This window comes from Ctenopharyngodon idella, chromosome 12, assembly GCF_019924925.1.
Source record: "Ctenopharyngodon idella isolate HZGC_01 chromosome 12, HZGC01, whole genome shotgun sequence".
In the NCBI taxonomy this organism is placed as follows: Eukaryota; Metazoa; Chordata; class Actinopteri; order Cypriniformes; family Xenocyprididae; genus Ctenopharyngodon; species Ctenopharyngodon idella.
In genome coordinates this window covers 19,628,418-19,645,237 of record NC_067231.1, presented here as the reverse complement: position 1 = coordinate 19,645,237, position 16,820 = coordinate 19,628,418, and the positions used below count along the sequence as shown (strand labels likewise).

Genomic DNA, 16,820 nt, shown 5'->3' with positions numbered 1-16,820 from the left:
GATCAACAACTGGCATTTACAATCCATGAATAAACTGTCCGAACAGTCACAATGAAGTGACAGGATTTCATTGTATGAGAATGCTTCAATGACACAAAGTTCATGAATAGATCAACAAGAATGAATAGCAACAAAGAGCATCAAGCTCACATGGTCTTTCTCAATGAAAATGTCACAGTAGGAGAGGACAACAGAAGCCTTTCATTCTTCCAGGATATGACAGATCTGGCATTTTCTCATAGATGCTGTGGGCATGTTGTGTCAGAGCAGTGTACAACACAGAGCTGAATGTGACTGAAACCCACACAGCAACTGTTATCTACCCTCGCTCTAGTAGTGGATGACACTTGAATTAAAAAGGGAACCCGAATCAAGTGATCTGAGTCCAGGTTTTGGACATGACAGGAACATGCACAGAATAATGGCAGTTTCCTTTCAAATAAGACAGCTTCCTTTCATTGTTTCTGTAAATAAGGAAGTCGTGGTTGATGCAGACACTGCAAAAATAATATTACGTCTGACACTGAAACTGTGTGTCTTAAAACATTATGTTCCCTTTGTGGCAATAATGTTGACACAGATGAGTCTACATGAAGCAATATTGCTCTGTCCTTTCCACTAATATCAGCAAATGTAGGGTATTATTATTTTAAGAGTCCATGAACCAAAATAATGCCTTTTATTTATAATTTTATTGTTGTACCATATCCCCAGATATTCAATATTAAAATTTAAAAATCTGTCATGAAAGTATGAATTATGTGTTTACAATTAAGATTGCCTAGGCAAAGAATTAAATATACCTAAAACATTTCACTATATTTTTATATATTTATATTTTTTTCATTTTCCAACAAATGTCATTTTTAACGAAACAAGTTTTTTTTAAAGTCAATATAGGCCCACTTTAATTTTTAAAGTGTACAGCTGTAATTTAGTCAAATTATGCAAATCAATTGTGAAAATATGACATAAATCGCTAGTAATATATTTATTTTTAATGTTTATTTAATATAATTATTATTATTTCAAATGTTTAACAAATTACAAATGTTCATAACTTCCAGAAAAATGACAAAAATGGCGAAATTCACCTATGATGCGCAGTGAAAATGTTTTACAAAAGTTTATTTTATAAAAGTCTATAACATTACAGCGCCAAAAGTGTCAATAGTTGAAGAAACACCCATTATCTATTATTAAAAAGATCAGTGAATCAAGTTTAACATTTTTTTTTTTTTTTTTTGTAACCTACATAAGTTTTATTTAAAGGGTGATAAATCGTAACACGTCTAAACTATTTTGCTTATATTAAAAAGGCAACAGACAAGCAAAACCTTGTGTTATAGATTTAGTGGGAATTCTCTTCAGGCATGTTGAAGGCAGCCCTGCACTCGGGGTTTGTGTCAGCAGAGGGTGGTGTGTTGATGTTGATGTCAGCATGGAGGGAGTTGAGGATCAGCCTGCTGGGTCTTCTATTGGGATGACAGCTGATCCCGCCGTGGCGTAGATGACCATCGGGATCGGATCAACTGCGGCGTGTGATCCGAGTAATGACAGGCGGGAGAAACGCCTGTTGCCCTAATCCGATGTTTGTTTTCTAAGCAACGTTGAACGATACAACGTTAATGGCAGAAGGGAAAAGTACACGAGCATCCACTGGATAGTGAAAGTTCCCTTGCTGTCGGTTTTTAGTCGAGTCTTTTCAGCAAAGCTGTCTAACCGCATTGAGGGCGTTTGCGGCCACACAGGTGAGTGGTATCTTGAATTAAATCCTCTGTGAAGTTTCTACTCTTTTAATAGAAGCTTCGGTTACATCCATATCCCCAGAACTGAAGATAAACCACGAGTGGTTCAGTTATAGCATTGAGTCTTCTGTTTGAATCTATTACACTGGTATTTTTTCATAAATTTGCATAGTTTTGTTTGAATTTGGTGGCATATGTTTGTCCAACCTCAACTAACATGCAGATCTGTTTACTTTTTTCGTTAGAAAACACGATTAGCTGCTAGTGGTTGGGATTTTAACTTTTTTTTTTTTTTTTTTAATCTTTTGAAATGATTCGTTCTTTGGCTCTTTCAACAGGTTACACCGTCATACCTGTAGGTGTCAATGAGACTCTTTGTTTGTCTTTATGAGTGAGTCACTGATTGAATCTTCCCTCAACTGATTCGTTAAGAGTTGTTCATAACCAAAACAAGTCTGAATGTGATACTCAAAGCTTCGAGTAGTTCAGTGAAGGGGCCGTATTCGTTCAGGAGGTCCATTCAGTGAAATGCTTCAGTGAACCAAATACACGAAAAAACAAAACAAAAACAAACAAACAAAAAAACAGCCGGCTTAAGCTGTTTTGCTGGTGTAAGATGGTCCCACACTCTGGAGGTACCAGCCTGGCCAGAACCAAGGTCAGGAACCAAGTTTCCTGACCAGCTTAAAATTGCCAAAATCAGTGAACACACCAGTCTAACTCTAACCAGCAAACCAACTTAAGCAAGAATGGCTTTTTGAGCAGCATTAAGTGTGCTTACATTTGCTGGAGAACATGAAGCTTTCATTCAAATGTCGTGACTCAGTGGCAACTATGGTAAATCTATGGTATATCTATGGCAACTATGGTAAATTATGTATCAGTCAGGCTGAACATTAACAGCATAGGTTTTATTGGACCACAAGCCTATTGCCCTGTAGGTTTGATCCTTGCCACCTGTCAGATGGCAACTGTTGTCAGTTGCCTCTCTTGCTGAGAGAGCAATAGCATGGCTTTGGGACACCATTCATTCACCTAAATCAAACTATGTGTGCTATTCATCAGCGCAGAATAAACTTGTATAGGTGTTAGCTTGTATAACGGTGCTGTATTTACCCAAAGGTTATTAGTAGTACTCTCTTGTCTGTTCTGTAATCGTATGTGATCAAACATTGTTGTGTTGTTTGTCATTCAGACCTCACTGATTCAGTTCCTGTGAAACTGGTTTAGGCCTTCCTTTCTGTGGAGCTCTCAGTATTAGACACTGACATTAAAAATATGCACTAATTTTTGAGTACCTGAGACAAAAAAAGACTACAAAACTTTTTTTTTGTCTCAGTACTCAATAATTTGTCGAAGTAATAAATAATTTATTAAGTAATTATTTTGAATTAATATAGGTCTGATTCCTTTATTTGTCTCAGTTTTATCTTCAGTATGGGTCAACAGCATTATACTACAGAAATAGTGTAAATTATTATTATTGTATTGACAAATAAGTGGTGACAAATCAAGTATTAAATCATCATTATCGCACTAAGACAAAATCTTACAGGGTTGACAGCATAACCATATTTTTCATATCGCACAGACATTAAATACAGTAGCCATTTTTCAAAAAAACAAAAAAAATCTTTAATATATTTTTATAATTTAATGTTAACTATATATTTTATTCTATTGTATTATGTTATATTATATTATATTAATTTTAAAGTGGATATGATGCTATTTTAAATACTGACAGGTAAAGATGCTGGTCATGTTTGGTCCCGTATTTCAATAATCAGTGTATGAATAAATCAGTTAAATCCCAGTCAATTGTGAAGCTGTTCTTATAGCAATTATATAATGTTCATACTGTTATAGTGCGCCTTTCAATATATTTTTGAATTGCTGCATCAGCGTGTAGGCCTGGTTGTAGAAAGCCAACATCAAACTACGTTCCTTGTTACACTTGGAGGGTTTTGAATTATTAATGTAGTATTCCCTGTCCTTACTAGTCACTTGAGTCTGTTATGTTGATATTATACGAGGTGGCAGCATGATAGCCATGTTTGTATCATCTACAGCTGTCCTGCAAAATGTCACCTGCCTCTCAGCATTATATTTGTGATTTTACACAGGCTGCTATTGACCTGCCTCTATTACCAGATGTCTTTTTGATTAGATTTGTTGTGGAGTCTAGGTTATGTTCATAACGTGTAGAAACTTAACCCCATACCACTGTAGCCCAGAGAAAATAAAGTTGGGAACATTCCTGGCATTCTTTTCCAGCTACAACTGACGTTCACACTGCTTTGGAAAAATGACATCTTAAATCATCAGGGAATAGCAATTTCACATCGTCTGTGTGAGACAGCATTATGGTCTCCTGAGACTCTCCGACTCAAGAGTAAGCTTACAGTGCAACTCTCAGCCCATGTACTGTCATTGATATCAGATATCAGTTTGTTTTATGTCATGTGCACAATTAAGATTCAGTGGATAATCACACAACTGATGGCTGCCATTTGTCTAGAACACCAGCTGTGTTCTTGGGACATTGTGTTGCTCGTATTGCACATGACCTCTTTTCTTTGACTCAAAGAAGGATTGAACTTGTTAGAATAAGGTACAGGAGGTCATGTTGGAGCCAAATCATGTGACTCTGGTACATACGTGCTACTTGTAATGCCACAACAGAGGTGATACAAGCCAAGCACAATTGAAATGAATCTGAGATGAATGTGACATTTAGAAAGTATTTCAGTCCTGTCTTTTTGGTTTTCAAGAAGACAATGAGTTGTGGCCTGCAGTGGATGATCTATTGTGTTTGTAATAGCCAGTTTGTAGCTCTTCTATCCATAGCCAGCCTAAATGATCACTCTCTCAATGAGTCAGTGCTAACATATGACTTTGTGTTGTCAAAATGACAACGTCAAAGCAATATTGTGTGTGGTGCAGTGTAAACTACTGTATGTTTGTACATATGGAGTAGTTTCAGTTTCCTAAATCAAATTAAGACTAGCATTGGACTGAAGAAGATTGTCAGTCAGACTGTGACAACCAAGAACGTTGTCCTGGGCACTGTGACGAGGGAGACCACTAGAGTTGATTGACTCGTATTCTTAATGCATCACTTACAAATCCTGTCAATTTATATGCACTGATCTTGAAACATTGTTTTTGGAATCGTGAATAATTTGGTTTGCTGTGTTATTTTCTTTTGATTAACGTTAAAGGGTTAGTTCACCCAAAAATGAAAATTCTGTCATTAATTACTCACCCTCATGTCGTTCCAAACCTGTAAGACCTTCGTTCATCTTCGGAAGACAAATTAAGATATTTTTGATGAAATCGGAGGGTTTCTGAACCACACATAGGCAGCAACGTCATTGCACATTTTCAGGCCCAGAAAGGTAGTAAAGACATCGTTAAATTGTCCATGTGACTACAGTGGTTCAACCTTAATGTTATGAAGCGACGAGAATACTTTTTGTGCGCAAAAACAAAACAAAAATAATGATTTCAATTATTCAACAATTTCTTCTCTTCTATGTCAGTCTCCTACGCCTTTGACATAGTGAATGCAGTGCAATGCTTCCGTGTTCTACTCAGAACGCTGAAAAGTCATTATTTTTGCGCACAAAAAGTATTCTCGTGGCTTCATAACATTAAGGTTGAACCACTGTAGTCACGTGGACTATTTTAACGATGTCTTCAATACCTTTCTGGACCTCAAACGTGCAATGACGTTGCTGCCTATGTGTGGTTCAGAAACCCCCAGATCTTAATTTGTGTTCTGAAGATGAACGAAGGTCTAATTGGTTTGGGACGACATGAGGGTGAGTACTTAATGACAGAAATTTCATTTTTGGGTGAACTAACCCTTTAATGACACAGACAGCGGCAGTTTTATTAGGCTGTTGTCACTTTTCAGAACTAATGCACGGATCCAATATAATGATATACAATACATTCTTCCTCAGTTGTTTACATTCACAAGACAAAAGCGACAATTTTGTGTGTATGTGTCCGTTTAAGCACAAAAAGACGAGAAGGAGAACGGAATTCGGTGTTCGGGTGCTGTCTGTGCGACTCTGTGCGCACAGAAAACAGTTCAGATTGACTTTTCTTTTGTGTCTTCTTGCGCTTGATTGCTTTAAACTCACTTGAATGTTTAAACTGACGGATATAAAAACTTTCATGGTGGTTAAACTTTGCAATTAATCTGTGAATCACATCCGTGGCGCCTGGTCCGTACGGATCACAGATCAACTGTGATTCCTATACTTGTTATCGCACATCCTGCAATGTGTGATGTCAATGCTGAAACGATTGTGTAGCCCTAACATTAAATTAGTTTTATGCACAAATTCAAGTTGTTTTTGAATCTAATGAAAAAAAAAAAAAAAACCTGTGAATCGAATCAATTCGCTGTTTACTCAAAGATTCACACCCCTAGGGCTCACTTAATGTCTTTTATACTTGTGAGTTTTTTTCTGTTAAATGTTGACTGTAGTCACCATATAACGTATTAATAACTTGTTTCAGATCCTTATTTCACTAATGCAGACATGTTGCTCTGAACTTTAAAACGTTAACAGGAAACATTGCTGTCAAAAAGGGGGTTCCTGGTGACATTTTAGGTGTTTCTTGTCCTCTCAAAAGACTCTGTTTGAGACAATTGTTTGATAGATTTGTCTTGGGTTTCTTGAATGTTCTATGAAGAAGAAAAAAAAAAAAAAAAAAAAAAAAAAATCAAAATCCTCTTTGCAAATCTTTGGATCTACTTTAAGACTCAGTGGTGGTCTGTAGTCCAGTAGCCTCATTAGATGCTCTGTTGGAGATTGTTTTCTGCATAGCCTGTAAACAAAGAACAGCCTCTCAAGGTTGTGTTTGTGGGGGGAGGTGTGTCTGGGAAAATGTGACATTTCAGAAAGTTCTCTCTCACACAGGCCTGCAAACCTCTTGATCTCCATAGCAACCGTACCCATCTGGGTTGTGTTCCTCAAGACGCAATGTTTGTGCAGGGAAAGTTCCCCATGCATAGTTTCTTGTGAACCCTGGTTTTCCCCATAAAACTCCACTTGGACCTGCCAAAGACACACCTCCTACCCTTGTATTTTTGTGAAGTCAGCTTAGAAACATGGCACCCAGAGAAAGCAATGGAATGAGGAAGTCAGTGTGCTCTAAAAATTGAAATGTAAGAGCCATATAAGAATGGTTAGAGAAAGAGAAAGCTTTCTTTAATTACTGTCTTTAATTACTAAGAAGCAAAGCAGAAGCATTGAGAAACACACAAATAGTTATAAAAAGAAAAAGTATACAGGAGATAAATGAATACTGCTTTAAAGGGATAGTTCTCCCAAAAATGAATCTTCAGTCATTATTTGTTCACCCTCATGTCATTTCAAGCTTGTATGACTTTCTTCTTTAGAAAACAAAAGTAAAAATTAAGTCTGTGTCAGTTGCTCTTTCCATGTAGTTACATTGAATGGAAACTTAAGTTTTCAAGCCTCAAAAAAGAACTATAAATATGGAAATGGAAATATAACTGGAACCCTTTTTAGAACCATTCGGCCCAATGCCGGAAAAGTGGCTATTGAGTCAGTGAGTTAACTCAAAATCATTCAGACCAGTTTTGTGAACCATATCACTCAACTGATTGAAAAGATCTGACTCAAAAATGATCTGTTCATAAATTGGACATTTGATATAAACATTTTCAGTGAATAATGACTTGATTTTCATTCTGTTTCTCACACAAAGATATTGTAGTCTTTCATGGTGCTTTTGTGTCCTTTTTGATGCTTGAAGGCTGTCCTGTTTATTGTAATTGGATGAAAAAGACCATAGAAAGTAGTCTTTATAATTTCTCCTAAATGATGTCATTTTTGAATAACTATTACTTTGATAAACAAAATCATGTAGAACCAAGAAATTGAAAATATCTTTGCCTTGAAACAAGCTCTTTTCTTGCATTGTGTCTTATAATTAATACCTTTTGAAAGTATGTGTCAAGCTGAACAAATTGATCAATTTTGTGTAGTTTGCAAAATAAGAGGTTATCCTGCCAAGATTTAATATAGTAGGGTACCGTGTGATTTCCCAATCGCATTGTTTACCGCATATTGTTTGGATCAGATCATGGTTGTGTCTGTACCATGTTGCCTTCTTAGGTAGTTTGGGAGTAGAAAGGCATCAAGCTTACTTTTTGTTTCATTTTTATCAACTAATAATTCCAAATATGAGAAAGCATTGCTAGATTCATTAAAATATTTGCATGGTTATCTCTCTTGAAGGCTCATTTGAATTGTTTCTTGATCTTGTGATGTTATGTCACTTTTAAATTACCTTTAAACCAAAAACATTTCTGATAAGTAATTGACTGACTGGCAGTTTCGGCCACAGCCCACATCCTGTAATAGATATCGTCTTTCATTGAAGTCGTATTAGCTGTATTGCTTGTTGTTTTTGAATGAGAATATATGAATACCCAGAACCATGAATTGTTCCAAATCTACTGTATTTTCTCCCATCCTGAGATAAGAGTGGGCTACATCCATTTAAGCTCATCTAGAATGATCCCCATGCTAGGGCTGTTTTGAAATGAATGCATTTAAATGAAGGCAGTTCTCACGTGCCTGTAGGTACACAATGGCAGTGCTGTAAACACCCAACAGTTATATAAAAAGCAGCAGAACAGTCACAATATAGAAGCTTCCAGGCCTGCATGGGTTTTGCAATAGTGGAGAGGGGCAGGGAGCGGCCCACCTCCCGCATACACTCCCCCCCCACCATTGTTGGCATGAAATCGGACCTGTTCAATAAATAAAAGCAGACGGTCAGCAGATCAGGTTCCAGAGAGGGAATGCTGCAAGAGAATCGAAAAAGAGGAAAGGGATAGTTAAAGTTTTGAAGGGAAAGTCTTGGATCCGAAAAGGGATGAGGAAGACTGTTGACGTGTAGCCAGGGGAAGGATGACTCCGTCCAGGGCTGGATCACAGCTATTTATGACAGCAAATGATACAGAAAGAGAAGAGACAGAGAGGCGACATACGTGCTTTATCGCAGTTTGGAAATGTACACTTAACATGTTTATTCCTGTACGGCAGGGCAAAGCCAGATGTGAATGTAGGTTTTAGCTGGAGTTTTAAAACTGTACCCTGACTTGACGTCACAGGTTTCCAGCATGTAATTTGGAAAGTGGAAATTCTGTGTGACAACTAAATCATAGCCAATCAGATAATATTAAATTAAAATGATTTCCTAATTTAATTTTCTAATACACTTTCCTGTTTTCATGTGATGATTCATTGTTATTCATGTTATTCTAATACAGGGTTTCCAGAACTGGGGTTCACAAGCCCCTGTGGGTTCATGAGGGAACTGTAGAGAGTTTGTGAATTGATGGAAAGCTAATAATGAATTAAATTATAAAAAATGTAACTTTAAAATAAGTAGAAAAAATAAAGAGAATCAACATAAAACACTAAAGATTTAATATTTTTTTTTGTTAACCTCCATGTCATTATCAGACATGGAGGTTAACAAAAATTATCGGTCTTAGTACACAAACTGTGAACTTGTGAATGTGTTCTTAAAGGAACACTCCACTTTTTTTGAAAATAGGCTAATTTTCCAACTCCCCTAGAGTTAAACAGTTGAGTTTTACCGTTTTCGAATCCATTCAGCCGATCTCCGGGTCTGGCGGTACCACTTTTAGCATAGCTTAGCATAGTTCATTGAATCTGATTAGACCGTTAGCATCTCGCTCAAAAATCACCAAAGAGTTTCGATATTTTTCCTATTTAAAACTTGACTCTTCTGTAGTTACATCGTGTACTAAGACCGACGGAAAATGAAAAGTTGCGATTTTCTAGGCCAATATGGCTAGGAACTATACTCCTCATTCCAGCGTAATAATCAAGGAACTTTGCTGCCGTACCATGGCTGCAGCAGGCGCAATGATATTACGAGCGCCTGTGACCCCCTGCTTGCACAGGCGAGCGTGCCTTGCAACCATGGAGATATTTGTGAGAGACGCTGCGCAATATCATTGTCGATGTAACTACAGAAGAGTCAAGTTTTAATTAGGAAAAATATCTAAACTCTTTGGTCATTTTTGAGCGAGATGCTAACGGTCTAATCAGATTCAATGAACTATGCTAAGCTATGCTAAAAGTGGTACCGCCAGACCCAGAGATTGGCTGAATGGATTCGAAAACGGTAAAACTCAACTGTTTAACTCTAGGGGAGTTGGAAAATGAGCATATTTTCAAAAAAAGTGTAGTGTTCCTTTAAATTATTGGAATATTAAGTTAAAATCTCAGGTGGTACTTTAAGTAAATACTTTAAGTAAAAAGGTTTGTTCGGCTGACAAAAGTTTGGGATTCCTTGTTATGAAGGGGAAAAAAAATGCCTCTTAAAGGCACAATATGTAATTTTTCGCTGCTAGAGGTCATCTATTCAAAACAAAGGCGTAGCTTGATGATGCCAAGATTGAGCGTGGAATCATGGGAGATGTTGTCTTCACCTCACAGCCAGGGTAAAAGAATCTGACGGGACTTGGGCAGAAATGTTCATGGATTAGGTTATTATTGTTACTGTAGTATGAGCAGGGCCGAGTGCTGTGGGAGCTGAACGAGGCTGCTGGAGCGATTGCTAATTAGATACGAGCGCGACACACTCGAGAGCAGCGGATCTTTTATTATGCCACAGTTGCCGTTTCCGCTTCTTCCGGTCAAGGGTATGTGGGGTAACGCAGTGCTGTTTATCATATTAGATACATTTGAGTGTGTCGAAAATGATATTATAACGTTACTGTGCGTTTGCTGGGCGGCTGCTATGAGACACTTGTTGCACACTGCAGTAAGCTAGATCGATAGAATATCATATTAATATAATCAAGAAAACGAGATTCAAACAATAAGACTAAATGTGTTGAGTTATATAACATTGATTCATTTTCTGTCTATAAATGTATCCAAACAGTTGTTCCCTTGTCTAATAAAACATATATTAAAGCATCTTTGGTGTTTCCATGGTTTCTACAAAATAAAACCGGAAACCGAGGGTAATGCGGGTATGATGTCATTGACAGGCGACGCGCAGACATGGTCCGTGTCCTGGCTAAAATTGCCTATTTCTCTGGATTTAAACATTCTTGGAAACATCTGGGATAATGTAATTACACAAGTCAACAAAATATATAACACTGTTTTATAGTGGTTTTTGGATATTTTATATCGTACATATTATGCCTTTAAACAACTTTACTCTTCAGCTGATGTTATCAAGGCCTCCTCTTTTTCTACCTGTCACTTCAGATAATAGATAGTTCCACCTTACATTTTTTTTATTTCTACATTTATATTTGTGTTGATTCATTTAGCAGCTTTCATTCAAGGCGACTTACAAAACGAGGAGCATTACAAGCAATTTGTCATGGAGTCAACACTGCTGTGGTATTCGTCGATATATTTTCTCATTGAATATCCAGTTTCAGTCTGAAATACTAGAGCAGGATTTTGTACCAGTGAGATTCAATGCGAGTAAACAATGTCTCGACTTGTTGTGGTCACAGCTGGTTAGGAAAAAAAAAAGGTTTTCTGCCATAGACATACTGAAGTCAGTTTATTTACAGATGAGCAGCAATGAGAAATGCATTGTATTACAGTAAGTGTGATCTAGTGTGAAGGCAGCCTTACAAATAATACAAAAACACGTGACCTGCACAAACACCGATATGCAACAGTAGCTACGTTTACATGGACACCTTTTGATTGAATGAATTCATTCCGATTGATGAATCTAAACGTAGTGTTAACATGAACACTAAACAAAGTGATGGGGTTGATGTGCGTGTTTATGTGTCACATGTGTCTACATGAATATAGTTTCCTGCTGTTTGCGCATAATAACCATTCTCCTGTATTGCTTCTTTTCGTTGTTTTAAAGAGCAGACTTAATTAGGAGACGACAATCACATGAACCATTGTGCCTTGCTGCTTATTATCAAGCAATAAAAACGCACCTTCCTGCACTTAAAACAAGGCATCTGTGGATGAGAGTACGAAACAAGGACTGGTGAGATGTTGTTGTGCTCCACTTCACAGACGATGAGTGAAAGGAGAATTTTAGAATGACATGACAGTCATTTATGACACTTCATTCAACAACAACAACGGCTCGTTCCACTAGTCATGCGTCATTACGGTATTTCTATGTCATTGCACATGCGCAATTCTTTCAGTTTCGGGTTTCAATCCAATCAAGTGTTTACTGTACACGTTCTCTTGATCGGATAAGAAAAGTTTTAAACCACCCCTTACAATCCGAATGAATTTTAATCAGATTTGGCCAATTCATTCTGATTGACATGGTTACATGTGACTTTTTTTATTCTGACTATGGTACTTGTCCGATTACAATCGGGTTATTAGAGTCCATGTAAATGCAGCTGATGTTACGTCACATTTATCCTGAATACTGAATCTTTCGTCTGATGCACAGTTGCTTCTTTGTCTAAACGCCAGCTGTTTGCGTGTGTGTGTGACCCCTTTGAAAGACTGTAGCGTGAGTGTTTACAAAGCTGTCTGTCGATTTACCACCACTATCACTCCAGTGCCAAGTGTCTTATTCACTCACAAATGCAGACAAAGAGAGACACTTTCTCTCTTTCACTAGTTTGCTTTGTTCATTCATTCTTATTTATTAGCTTGAGATTTGCTCATCATTTTTTGTTACATGTTCTCAATGACCTTAAATTTCAAGTGAGCTTTCTCTAGCACTAGCTATGTTTCCATCCACCTATTTTATGTGCATTTTGGGATATTGCATAAAAAAATGCTGGATGGATACAGCAAGATAAGCATACATTCTAAAAATATCCTTAAAAGATTTACGCGATATTATGTTAAATTCGCAACTTTGTATGGAAACATAGCTACAGTACTACTGACATTTGATTAAGCCATGAAGACAAATTCAACATGGCATTATTTATTTTTACTCATGGGTTTAGATTGCTGTTGGGATGTACAATATATTGGTACCATATCGATTTTTATGATACTAGATTTTTTATTTTATTTATAGTATCAGTCAGTATTGTATACTTAATTGTGCATGCTCATTTCCCCTATTTTTACATTTAGATTTTACATTTAGACCGTTGCAGTCATCTAACACTTAAAATTAATATAAAAAATATTAATAATTTAATAGCACTGTTAAATATAATCTTTAGCAAATCTCAAAATGAATATCCATTTTTATTCTTTACATTATTATTATTAAACCTTTATTTAACCAGGAAATAAAACTCTTGAGATTTAAAATCTCTTTTACAGGAGGGTCCTGGCCAAGACAGGCAGCACATTTAGTCAAACATATAACAAATACATTCATTTACATATACAGAAATACACAAAATCACTCAAAAACAATTACAATCAAATGACTCGGAAACAAGATACTTTAAAATACCCTTAAAATCATTTAGTGATACCAAGTCTTTTAAATGTAATTTGCCTTGCAACTGGTTCCAATCAAATGGAGCAGCGTAGCTAAGTGCCCGTTTACCCATATTTGTGTGAACTTTCGGGATGTTTGAAAGATAATAGTCTTGTGAGCGAAGACCATCATTCTTTACACCTTTCTGAATAATACTCTGCTGTAAATACGAGGGAAGTGAACCTAAGACGATTTTATATATAAATAAGTACCAGTGCTTGAGTCTACGATTATAATGTAAATGTTATTATAAATTATAATGTTGTGATGCCTAAATTCACTTCAAAAAATATTTTATTTATTGTAATGTTTTATTTTATAAGACAAAATTTTATTACAATCAGGCCTGAAAGATCCAAATTTGGGCAAGGTAGAGAAAGCATGAACTTCATAAGAGAAAATTTTTGTCTGACTGATTGCTTATTAGTTTAGTGTTTTAGAAAAGAATGCATTTAAGTGTTCAGCCTGTAGCCAAGATAAACATGCAGTCACTGAGTAATCATTATTGAATTCAGCTGATGTTGAACAGATTTTCTTGAGAATTGTTGGACGTTAGAAACAAATTAATAATGAGAACTCAAATTTTAAAATTTAGGGTCCATTAAAACTTCTTGTTTCCAGTGTACGCCTATGTTTTGCACCTGTTTTTGTGGTGAGTGCCAACAGAATCTCTCCTTCCTTCTCCTGCCAGGTCAATGAGTGTTCTTTACTAATCTGGCTTAGTGACCTGCTCACCTCCCAGCAGGACCATATGTCTGCTTGTTTCTGTATTACTGAATGCTCTGCATGTAGTGTGTGACTGTGTGTGACAGTGGGACATGAAGGAGAGTGTCCTTCAATCTTGGCTTCTGATCACAGACAAATTGTGTCCAGACATAGTTTGAATACATCTTACTTAGATACATCTGTAAGAATAAAAGGTTGTTGTCCTGAGCACAAGGAACTGTAACTGAAAATATTTAAATGTTAAAGCTGTGTCCATAATTTTTTTTTTAGGTTAAAAATGATCCCAAATCAATTTTTGAGCAAGTACATAACAAGCCAGTGTTCAAAACTATGTCCTTACCTTAGCCCGATTCACAATGCTTGTAATAATGTGTTCTAATTTTGGTGTTACTGGTAGGTTTTCGTGGGAAATTTGAGCATGCCACCGTTCGTCTTTGTGTCATTACGTCACGTCTGTTTACATAAAGAAGGAGTCCCAGCTAGTAGGCTACATGGCATGTGAGGATGCTGCAGGTGATGGATCATTTATAGCCTTTTCTCACAGCAGCTGGAATAATTAAACTGATCATTTTGGTGGCGGATTGTATGGTATGACAAATTAACGTTAGAGATTAGACTGTACAGAAATTGAAATATACAGGTAACGCTAATACACACTAAATACACATAGTCACGCAATGCTGATGTTATTAACATTAACAATTTGTGAACAAAGTATAACAATAATAATAATTTGCACTGTTTGACGTGATATGAGCTAAGTGATCGTTAGATTTAATCACCATTGGTAGAGCGATTTATTGTAATGCTTTTTTTTTTCTCAGTTGGTCAGAACAAAAGTGGCAGATTTGTTACTTATTCAGATGACATTTTCCGGTGAAAATTCTTATTTGGTCATACTTCCAAGACTACAATCTGTGATTCCGAAGTACAGTATCCACCAGTGTGGTGACTGACAGCCACACATTCTCCTCAAAACATTAGATTCATCCGTGCTGAGGAGGAGCCGTGCCGATGCACAACCCACATAAAGATAATTCCACAAATAACTGCAATTGCAGGTTTTAAACAGAGATGGCGACAAAGAGGCAAAACTTACGGACTGCAGCTTTAAATGCAATTTACATATGCTCTCTTTTTCGTTAAATGCAATGCCGATTTTAATGGCGATGTCTTTGTATGCACTATTTGCCATTTGAGCTACAGATACTTTTGATCATGATAGTGGGCCCTGTTTCTGCACTAACTCCTAAAGATGGGTGGGGTGTCATAAGTTCTGCTTCAACCTGCCTGGGTTATCACTAGTTATAGCCACATAGAATGTTAAAGGGGGCCTATAATGCCTCTTTTACAAGATGTAATATTAAGTCTCTGGTGTCCCCAGAGTGTGTCTGTGAAGTTTCAGCTCAAAATACCCCACAGATCATTTATTATAGCTTGTCAAATTTGCCCCTATTTGGGTGTGAGCAAAAACACAGTGTTTTTGCTCAACAACAACAAAGCTGAAAAAACATCTCACACAGCCAAAATGACAATTGTCAGTAACTGTGTTCAGCCCTACATTGTTCATACCGGAGTCGGACACTGATGTAGAGACTCAGGAATGAAACTGTTTCTGAATGGTTAGTGGATAAATTTATGTAGTTGCTGTGGAGTTGATTCAACTCATCGACTAGCATGTGCCGTCATGTTAATCTTTGGTGCAAATCTAGCATTGAATTGACCCTCGTTTGTGAAGCAATCTGGCGTAAAATGATGGCATGGTAACAACACTCTACTACAACAACTCTTCCTCTTCTCTAAAGCAGCCCAACATGGCCTCACCCCCTTTGTTGTGTGTTTTTGGGGGCAGGCTTTATGTAAATTTTGGGGTTTGTGATGTCACCAACCTGGAAAGAATCTCGTTGTAGTTCCTACCAGCCGTTTGTTGTAGTCCTTAAACAGCGAATTCTTTAAAAGAAAATATCTCCCTTTGCTTTGAATTTTGAGCATCGTAACTTTGCAGATGTTGTTTATACTCAACCAGCAACATTACACACTAAATAAAGTTAAAAAAGTGAAAATGTCAAATTTACAGTTTACCAAATGTGTTAAATAAAGGGCTGTTGATGTTTCTGTTAATGCCCACTCATCTGTACAGGCATCACCCTTCTGTGTCAGAGAAACTGAGTCAGACAAAGTGGAAGAAAACAAGAAGCAACACATGCCTTCTATATTTACACTGCTTTTCCAAGTATTACCACATTTTCACAATATACTGGAATGAATGCATAAATATACAAATACACAATTTTATTCTAATTTTAATTCAATTATAATAAATTTGGAAATGATAAATATATAATAATACATACAGTATATATAATATTTATTATTAATTTATATTAAAAAAGAAAAAATACACAGTAAAAAAAAAAAGTTAAATGTTTTTATTAAACTGGAAATGGAAATGCAAGGCATGTGCTTAGATGCTTAGTTTTGCTATATGTGAAACAGTTGTGACATAAAAACACACAGTGATCTTTGTGTATTGTTAAATCATTTTAATAATAGCTGCAGGACAGGTAGACTGTAAGGGCCTGCCAGTTCTCTGTCTGATGTTTAGACATAATGACTCCTATGAACTGAACTGACTCGTCAGCTGGAAATATCCAGCCCTCATTGAAATCTTGCTCTGGGATCTCCCAATTTTTTAATGCAAAGAGAATTGCTGTTACTCACACACAAACACGCACACAACCAGTTTCTGTGGGCTTAGCCCTCCTGTCTGAACATGTTCTTCCTTCACTGACAGCAACTTATTTACTCCACTTATTGAAGTAATGCACAGAGAATGTGATGTTA

The 16,820-nt window shown here is 36.6% G+C and overlaps 1 protein-coding gene across 2 annotated transcripts in view; it reads left to right on the top strand.

Annotated features, from left to right (window-relative positions):
• Positions 1–1,401: 1,401 nt before the first annotated feature.
• Positions 1,402–16,820, top strand: part of dnmbp (dynamin binding protein) — a 50,157-nt gene continuing 34,738 nt past the window's right edge. For both annotated transcript variants that reach the window (XM_051914413.1, XM_051914412.1), the window contains exon 1: positions 1,402–1,751. The gene's annotated coding sequence lies outside the window, so the exon portion shown is untranslated. The remainder of the gene's footprint in view (positions 1,752–16,820) is intronic.